At 42.9% G+C, this 10,119-nt stretch overlaps 2 pseudogenes; both read left to right on the top strand.

Annotated features, from left to right (window-relative positions):
- The first annotated feature begins 2,608 nt into the window (after positions 1 to 2,608).
- On the top strand, positions 2,609 to 3,594 carry LOC100955209 (annotated as a pseudogene).
- Positions 3,595 to 7,495: 3,901 nt separating this feature from the next.
- LOC100954901 lies at positions 7,496 to 8,056 on the top strand (annotated as a pseudogene).
- Positions 8,057 to 10,119: the final 2,063 nt, after the last annotated feature.

The raw sequence follows: 10,119 nt of genomic DNA, 5'->3' as shown, positions 1-10,119 counted from the left end.
ACCACTAACTAAGTTAGACTCTCACTGGATTAAAGATTTAAACTTAAGACATGAAACCATAAAAATACTAGAAGAAAGTGTAGGGAAAACATTTGAAGAAATCAGCCTGGGCAAATATTTTATGAAGAGGACACCCTGGGCAATTGAAGCAACATCAAAAATACACTCTTGGGACCTGATTAAACTAAAGAGCTTCTGCACAGCCAAGAACACAGTAAGTAAAGCAAGCTGACAGCCCTCAGAATGGGAGAAGATTTTCTCAGGTTATATCTCCAACAAAGGTTTAATAACCAGAATCCATAGAGAAAAATAATACTTCATTTTATATGGAATCAGAAAAACCTTGAATTGCCAAGGTTTTTGGCACTTGGGCTTCTTCCACACTTAGCAATTATAGACACATGCCAGAAACCCCACCTGCACGAGCTTCCCACAGAGGCTCCCATCCAGAAGGAGACTTAAAGGACAGAAGTTTAGCAAGTAAGCTCATGGTTTGGAGCTGAGCCAAGAGAGAAGAATGACGAATGCACAACAACTTTGCTGAGGCAAGCTGAGACCCCAAAAATACAATCAAAAGGTACAAAATCCACCACCAGCAGCGGAGTCCTCTACTCCTAGAGCCGCATGCACCACAGTCTGCTGTGGAGGAGACCACTGCTCTGGGCAGGCCCATAACTCTTTGCTAGAGCCACACATGGGGGGCAGCACAGGAGTCCCCCACTCCAGGCAGGCCCAGAACTGCTTGCTAGAGCCATGTGTGTCCTGCGGGCAGTGGCAGAGGAGCCCTCACTCCAGGCAGGCCCAAAATTGCTTGCTAGAGCCACCCACACCCTGTTGGGGGTGGCGGAGGAGTCCCCATCCCCAGGCAGGCCCAGGACTGCTTGCAAGAGCCACATGATCCCTGTGGGTACTGGCAGAGGACTATCTTGCTCCAGGTAGGCCAAAAACTGCTTGCTAGAGCCACGTGGCCCCGGGGGCAGCAGCAGAGGAGTCCCCTGCTCTGGGAAGGCCCAGAACTACTAGCTAGAGCCCTGCGCACCCTGTGGGCAGCAACAGAGGAGTCCTCTGTTCCAGGCGGGCCCAGAACTGCTTGCTAGCACTGTGCATGCCCTGAGGGTAGTGGCAGAAGAGTCTTCAGCTCTGGGTGGGCCCAGAACTTCTTGCTAGAGCCACACAAGACCCATGGGGGTAGTGGAGGAGTCCCATGCTCCAGGAAGGCCCAGAAGTGTTTGCTAGAGTCATGCACGTCCTGCGGGCGGCAGTGGAGGAGTTCCCTGCTCCAGGCTCCCACACTGGGTGGGCTCAGAACTGCTTGCTAGAGCCATGTGCAACCTGCAGGCAGTGGCGGAAGAGTCTCCAGCTCCAGGCATGCCCAGAACTGCTTGATAGAGCCATGCATCCTGTGAGCAGCTGCGGAGGTGTTCCCCACTCCAGGCATCTGTGCTGGGCAGGCCCAGAATTGCCAGAGCTGTATGCTCCTGGCATCCCCAGCAAGCCACCCAAGAACTGTGAGAGGACAGCTAGTTGAGAGGGAACCATACTAGAACAGCAGTACCCCCAGGGGAACAGCAGCAGCCACAGCAGTGGGAACAACAAGGCTTACACCCCTCAGGCTCTTCCGGACAGACACAGTCTGCCTCTCTGGGCAACTAGAGGAAGCCGGCATCTTCTCCAGTGGAGGCCACTGACTGAAAGTTTCTGGTATGGTCCCCACACGGTGTAAATTCAACATGGGGTGGAATCAACAGAAAAACTCTGGTAATTTGAATAACCAGAGTAGATCAACTTCTCCAATGAAGGATGGGGCAGATGCAATTACGATCTCATCCATAAACAGATGGCTGAGATGTCAGAAATCAAGTTCAGAATTTGGATAGCAAATAAGATTAACAGAATGGAAGAGAGGAGGGAATTAGAATTTTAAGAAATAATTCAAAAAATATTTCAAGAAATTATTCAAAGATGTCTAAAGAATTCAACAATTTCAAAGACAAAATGACCAAAGATTTTGAAACACTGAGGCAAGAGGTTGCAGCCCTCAAAGATCTGAAAAATATGGTAAAATCCCCCAGTAACAGAATGGAGCAGGCAGAAGAAAGGATCTCTGACATTGAAGACAAAGCTTCTGAATCTTCTCAAGCACACAAGGAATAAAAGAAATGGATAGCAAAAATGGATCACTCTCTCAGAGAGCTCTGAGATAATATGAAGAAAACTAATATTTGTCTCATAGGAATCCCTGAAGGCGACGAAGTGGCTTCACAAAGCACAGAGGCGCTACTTCATGAAATTATGAAAGAGAACTTTCCAGAAATGGAAAGATTCTGAGATTCTGAAATTCAGGTAGCAGACAGTTTCAGAACCCCAGCACGACTCAACCAGAACAAGACATCCCCAAAGCACATCACTTCACTAAACTTAATGTGAAAGAGAAAATTCTGAAAGCAGCTAGATGTAAGAAAGCCATAACCTACAAGGGGAAGAATATTAGAATGGAGTTCAATGAGAGACCAGACCCCAGACAGCCCTGAGCAGCCCCACCGCCATTGGCCTAGTTACCATCACACATCAGGAGGAGGAGCAGCAGCTGCCGCAGCTGGCCCCAATCACCATCACCTCAACCATGAGCAGTGAGGCTGAGACCCAACAGCTGCCTGCTGACTCCCCCCACTGCCCCCCCAGCATTGCCGACACCAAGCCTGGCACTACGGGCAATGGCGCAGGAAACCATGGCCCGGGCAGCCTCACATCAGTGGCACCTGACAGCGGGGACAAGAAGGTAATTGCAACAAATGTTTTGGGAAAAGTAAAATGGTTCAGTGTAAGAAATGGATATAGTTTCATCAACAGGAATGACACCAAGGAACATGTATTTGTACAGCAGACTGCCATAAAAAAGAGTAACCCCAGGAAGTACCTTCGCAGTGTAGGAGATGGAGAGACTGTGGAGTTTGATGTTGTTGAAGGAGAAAAGAGTGCGGAGGCAGTAAATGTTACAGGGCTGGTGGAATTCCAGATCAAGGCAGTAAATATGCAGCAGATCATAACCATTATAGGTGCTATCCACGTTGCAGGGGTCCTCAATGCAATTACCAGCAGAATTACCAGAATAGTGAGAGCAGGGAAAAGAAGAAGAGATCAGAGAGTGCTCCTGAAGGCCAGGCCCAACAACGCCGGCACAATCGTAGGCAAAAATTCCCACCTTACTACATGAGGAGACCCTATGGGCAACGACCACAATATTCCAAGCCTCCTGTGCAGGGAGAAGTGATGGAGGGTGCTGACAACCAGGGTGCAGGAGAACAATGTAGACCAGTAAGACAGAATATGTATTGGTGTTATAGACCATGATTCCACAGGGATCCTCCTTGCCAAAGACAGCCCAGAGAGGATGGCAATGAAGAGAGTAAAGAGAATCAAGGAGATGAGACCCAAGGTCAGCAGCCACCTCAACATTGGTACCGTTGCAACTTCAATTACCGACGTAGATGCCCAGAAAACCCTAAACCACAAGATGGTAAAGAGACAAAAGCAGATGATTCACCAGCTAAGAATTCGTCCTCTCCTGAGGCTGAGCAGGGCAGGGCTGAGTAAATGCCAGCATCTCTACCATCATCCAATTTAGTCATCCAACAAGAGGAAATGAATATGAAATTCCAGCAATAAGAAATGAACAAAAGATTGGAGCTGAAGACCTTAAGTGTTTGCTTTTTCCCGTTGACCAGATAACTAGAACTATCTGCATTATCTATGCAGCATGAGGTTTTTATTATTTTTACCTAAAGAAGTCTTTTTTGGTAACAACAACCATGTTTTTTTAAAAAAGCCTGGTTTTTCTCAATACACCTTTAAAGATTTTTAAATTGTTTCATATCTGGTCAAGTTGAGATTTTTAAGAACTTCATTTTAAATTTGTAATAAAAGTTTACAACTTGATTCTTTCAAAAAAAGTCAACAAACTGTAAGCACCTGTTAATAAAGGTCTTAAATAATTTTTTAAAAAAAGAATATTAGAATGATTGCAGATCTCTGCTGAAATCTTTTGGGCTGGAAGAGAGTAGTCATTGACTTTTAATCTCCTAAAACAAAATAACTTTCAACCCAGGATCCTGTATCCAGCTAAACTGAGTTTCATTTGTGATGGAGAAATTAAATACTTTAATGACATTCACATGTTGAAGAAATTTGCTATAACTGAACCAGCCTTCCAGGATATTCTCAAACCTATCCTTTATAAAGACCAGTGCAATCCTCCACTACATAAGTAAACTCACACAGAAAATTTTGATCAAATTCCAATTTCCAGAGTGGTAAAAGGATTAAAGATGTCCACTGGACTTTTGAAAAACTCGATACCCAAAATTATACCAGGTTTATCAATATTCTCAATCACTGTGAATGGCTTAAGTTGCCTTCTAAAGAGGCACAGGCTGGCTGACTAGAAACAAAAACTCAGGCCAGATATCTGCTGCATTCAAGAATCCCACTTTACCCTAAAAGACAAATATAGACTCAGGGTGAAGGGATGGTCATCTATATTCAAGGAAAATAGAAAGCAGAAATGAATTTCCTTTTGCAATTTTATTCACAGATACAATAGGCTTTAAACCAACAAAAGTAATCAAAGATAAAGATGGACACTTTATATTTGTTAAGGGTAATACTCAATATGATGAGATTTCAATCATCAATATTTATTCACCCAACCAGAATGCACCTCAATTTATAAGAGATACCCTAATAGACATGAGGAACTTGATTTCTCCCAGCTCCATCATAGTGGGAGATTTTAATACTCCTTTGGCAGTGTTGGATAGATCCTCCAACGAGAAGCTTAGCAAAGAAGTTTTAGATTTAAACTTAACCATTCAGCATCTGGACTTAATGGACATCTACAGAACATTTCATCCTAACAAAACTGAATACACATTTTTCTCATCAGCCCAAGGAACATACTCCAAAATCAACCACATTTTAGGTCACAAGTCTAACCTCGGCAAATTGAAAAGAATAGAAATTATTCCTTGCATCTTCTCAGACCATCATGGAATAATGTTGAACTCAGTAACAACAGGAATCTAAAGACTCATACAAAAACATGGAAGCTAAAGAACCTTATACTGAATGGTAAGTGGGTTAGGGACGAGATCAAAAAGGAAAATACCAAATTTTTGGAACAAAACAATAATGAAGATGGTTACCAAAACCTCTGGGATACTGCAAAGGCAGTCCTAAGAGGGAAATTTATAGTACTGAAAGCCTTCCTCAAGAAAACAGAAAGAGAGGAAGCTAACAACTTAATGGGACATCTCAAAAACTGGAAAAGAAAGAGCACTCCAATCCCAAACCCAGTAGAAAAAGAGAAATAACCAAAATTAGAGCATAAATAAAAGAAATTGAAAACAAAAGGATTATACAACAGACCAATAAATCAAAAAGTTGGTTTTTTGAAAAAGTCAATAAGAGTTAAACTTCTGGCCAACCTAACCAAGAAAAAAAGAGTAAAATCACTAATCTTGTCAATCAGAAATGGTAAAGATGAAATAACAACAGACCCCTTAGAAATTCAAACAATACTTAATGAATATTACAAGAAACTTTATTCTCAGAAATATGAAAATCTGAAGGAAATTGACCACTATTTGAAAGCACACCACCTCCCAAGACTAGCCAGAATGAAGTGGAAATGTTGAACCTATATCAAATACTGAAATGACATCAACTATACAAAATCTCCCTAAAAAGAAGAGCCTGGGACCAGATGGCTTCACGTCAGAATTCTACCAAACCTTTAAAGAGAAACTAGTACCTATACTACTTAACCTTTTCCAAACGATAGAAAAAGACAGAATAGTACATAACACATTCTATGAAGCAAACATCACTATGATCCCCAAAGCAGGAAAAGACCCAACAAAGAAAGAAAATTACAGACCAATATCACTAATGAATATTGATGCAGAAATATTCAACAAGATCCTAACAAACAGAATCCAGCAACACATCAAACAAATTATATACGATGACCAAGTGAGTTTTATCCCAGGATCTCAAGGATGGTTCAACATATGTAAATCTATAAATGTAATTCATCACATAAATAAATAAAAAAACAAAGACCATATGATTCTCTCATTGGTGCAGAAAAAGCATTTGATAATATCCAGCATCCTTCCATAATCAGAACACTTAAGAAAATGGACACAGAAGGGACATTTCTCAAATTAATAGAGGTCATCTACAGCAAAACCACAGCCAATATTGTACTGAATGGAGTTAAATTGAAATCATTTCCACTCAGCTCAGGAACGAGGCAAGTTTGCCCATTGTCTCCATTGCTCTTTGACATTGTAATGGAAGTTTTAGCCATCGCAATTAGGGATGAAAAGGCAATCAAAGGTATCCATATAGGATCAGAAGAAATTAAACTTTCATTCTTCGCAGATGACATGATTGTATACCTGGAAATTCCAGGGATTCTACTACAAAACTCCTAGAAGTGATCAAGGAATACAGCAACATCTCAGGTTACAAAATCAGCACTCATAAATCGGTAGCCTTTATATATACCAACAGTAGTCAAGCTGAAAAAATAGTCAAGAACTCTATTACATTTGCCAAAGAAGATGAAATATCTGGAAGTTTACCTAACAAAGGATGTGAAAGACCTTTATATAGAGAGCCATGAAACTCTAAGAAAAGAAATAGCTGAAAATGTTAACAAATGGAAAAACATACCATGCTCATGGCTGGGAAGAATTAACATTTTAAAAATGTCCGTACTACCCAAAGCAATATATAATTTTAATGCAATCCCTATTAAAGTTCCATTGTCATACTTTAAAGATCTTGAAAAAATAATACTTCATTTTATATGGAATCAGAAAAAACCTTGAATTGCCAAGACATTACTCAGAAATAAAAACAAAGTAGGAGGAATCACACTACCAGACATCAGACTATATTATAAATCCATAGTGATCAAAACAGCATGGTATTGGCACAAAAACAGAGAGGTGGATGTATAGAACAGAATAGAGAACCAAGACATGAACCCAGCTACTTATATGATCTTTGACAAGCCAATTAAAAGCATTGAGTGGGGAAAAGGCTCCCTATTTAACAAATGGTCCTGGACGAACTGGCTGGTGACCTGCAGAAGACTGAAACTGGATCCACACCTTTCACCACTAACTAAAATTGACTCTCACTGGATTAAAGATTTAAACTTAAGACATGAAACTATGAAAATACTAGAAGAAAGCGTAGCAAAAACACTTGAAGATATAGGCCTGAGTGAAAATTTTATGAAGAGGACCCCCCCCCAGGCCATTGAAGCAACATCAAAAATACACTACTAGGGCTTTATCAACAAATGAATTCAATAAACAGTTACATATCTTCACAACAATCCACAACAAAGAAGCACAACAGCCCACAGTCCCGGAATCAAACCCGGTTCTAGGCCTAGTTCTGTCCTCCAGACACATGCCTCCTCTTTCCTTTCAACATGACAGATGCCACTGTGTCCTTCATCAAGGACTTCATGGCAGGTGGAGTGGCTGTGGCAATCTTCAAAACCACGGTAGCACCCATCGAGTGAGTGAAGCTGCTGCTGCAGGTATAGCATGCCAGCAAGCAAATCACCGTGGATAAGCAATACAAGGGCATTATAGACTGCTTGGTCCATATCCCCAAGAAGCAGGGAGTCTTGTCCTTCTGGCGTGGTAACCTGGCTAATGTCATCTGATACTTCCCCACCCAGGCTCTCAACTTTGCCTTCAAAGATAAATACAAGCAGATCTTCCTGGGTGGTGTGGACAAGAGGACCCAGTTTTGGCACCACTTTGCAGGGAATCTGGCACCAGGTGGTGCTTCTGGGGCCACATCCTTGTGTTTTGTGTACCCTCTTGACTTTGCTCGTACCCATCTAGCAGCTGATGTGGGTAAAGCTGGAGCAGAAAGGGAATTCAAAGGCCTTGGCAACTGCCTGGTTAAGATCTACAAATCTGATGGGCTTAGAGCTTGTTTTGCTGCAACATTTTTGGTTCCCTGACTGAGAATAGAGACCACCCAAGGAGAGAACAGGCTCAGATGCACTTGGTAGTTGCTGCCAATCCTCTGGACAGCCATATGGGGGTCCCTGATCAGTCTGGGTGATGTGAACCACTGAGATGGCCAGGGAGGCAGCTTGGCCTTCCTGTGTGGATGCCTCAACTGGGCAGAGAAAGGACCTCCTCGGTGGATGTTCAAGGAGTCAAACAGTGGAAGGAACTGACAAGCAGGAACTGGTGAGAGAGAATACCTGAGAAGGGTGAGGTCTAGGAGAACAGGATTCACCTGCAGGGTCCTCTCCATAGTGACTCAGCTCTTGGGAATTTGTAAACTTAACTTCCTGAAATGTGGGAATTTCCACTTATATGAAATTCTGTAGTTCTATGGGGGCTAGAAAAGGCTCTCCCACTGAATTCAAACTGACCAATGAGAAAAGTTACTTATGGGTTGGAACTTTTTGACTAGAGATAAAAAGAGAAAGACTAAGCCAGTTGGGGAATGTGGTCATTTGAAATTCTTCTATGCCAAAGTTCTAAGTCAATGAATAAAGCCCTTCCTTTTATATACATGATGTTTGGGTGCTTTTTCTCTTATTGGGCCTTGTCTTCCTGCAATATTTTGGTTCCCTGACCTGGAAGCGAGACCACCTGAGGAGAGGACAGGCTCAGATGCACCTGTTAGTTGCTGCCAATCCTCTGGACACTCATGCGGGGGTCCCTGATAGGCCTTGGTGATGTGAACCACTGAGTGTGCCAGGGAGGCAGTTTGGCCTCCTTATGTGGAAGTCTTGACTGGGTAGAGAAAGAACCCCCTGGACGGGTCTTCAAGGAGTTAAACACCAGAAGGAACTGGCATGTAAGAACAGGTACCTACACAGGGAGACGTCTAAGGCAAGGTATGATCAATCTGGGGTTCCCACCATTTGGGTGTAACACGTGGTCTGATCAACATCTGGGGTGTTAGATTGCCAGCAGGTTGAGATGGTAGTCTGGTGAGCCAGGGGCCCAGCTCCCCCATTCCCTTTCCTCAGGAAACAAGGAAAGAAGGTGAGGCTGAGCCCGGGACACATGGGATGAAGCCGTGAAGAACACACATAAGATAAGACCTTCCTGATTTCATAGTACACACACAGGTAGGATAAGATCATGCTGACCTCACTCATGTTAAAAATGGTTTTGTATTAAGCGGTGCCTGTGGCTCAAAGGAGTAGGGCACTGGTCCCATATGCCAGACATGGCGGGTTCAAACCCAGCCCCAGCCACAAACTGCAAAAGAAAAAAATGGTTTTTTCCTTTCTGAATGGTTTTGTATCTAGCTATTATTTTGCTTAACCCAGTAAGTGCAAGTGCTGTACAGGCCAGTTGTGGAGTCCTGCCATTTTCTTGCTGGTTCATCCAACCTGTAAAAGCTGTGCATTAACCCTGGTAGGGGCTGCTCTCCCATGATCTCTCTGAGACTTGCAGAGACAGCCTGTGGGCCAGTCTAAATAAAGGCTCCTTATGGGCATTTTGAAGATATTTGTCCAGTGGTCTTTTCTTGCCCCATAACATCTGGAGGCCCCAGTGATGTCCCTGGGTTTTAATCCAGGCTATGACCACTGGTTGTGGCTAGGACACGAGAGCCAGTTTTCACTTAAGGGGCAGCCTCTGAATATTCCTCACTCCAAGTGAAAGACCTACTCTGTCCCTCTGCCCCAACCTACCAAATTAATAGACTAAATTTGGGCACCTTAATGGAGTCATCAGGTCTGAATTCCTTACCAGTAAGTCTGTTTGTTCTGGGACACCAAGAGGCTGGACCCAGCCATAGATTGAGGGTGCCTGTAGCCTTCTATTAGGTTGTTCTGATATTTGCAGTCTCTATTAGGCTGTTCTGGTTTGGTTTTGTGTGTCTTTCATGTGTTTTGTGTTATGTGTACATATGTCTGTTAGGTTGTTTTTGTCTTGGTTTTGTATTTTTGCATGCTCTATGTTATGTATGAGTGAGAGAGTGAAAGTGTTTTTTTTGTTGTTTTTTTTTTTTTTTTTTTTGAGACAGAGCCTCAAGCTGTCCCCCTGGGTAGAG

Source organism: Otolemur garnettii, unplaced genomic scaffold, assembly GCF_000181295.1.
Source record: "Otolemur garnettii isolate 467f Iridium unplaced genomic scaffold, OtoGar3 scaffold00305, whole genome shotgun sequence".
Taxonomy (NCBI): Eukaryota; Metazoa; Chordata; class Mammalia; order Primates; family Galagidae; genus Otolemur; species Otolemur garnettii.
The sequence above is the reverse complement of the archived record's forward strand: the minus strand, read 5'-3'. Positions and strand labels throughout refer to the sequence as shown.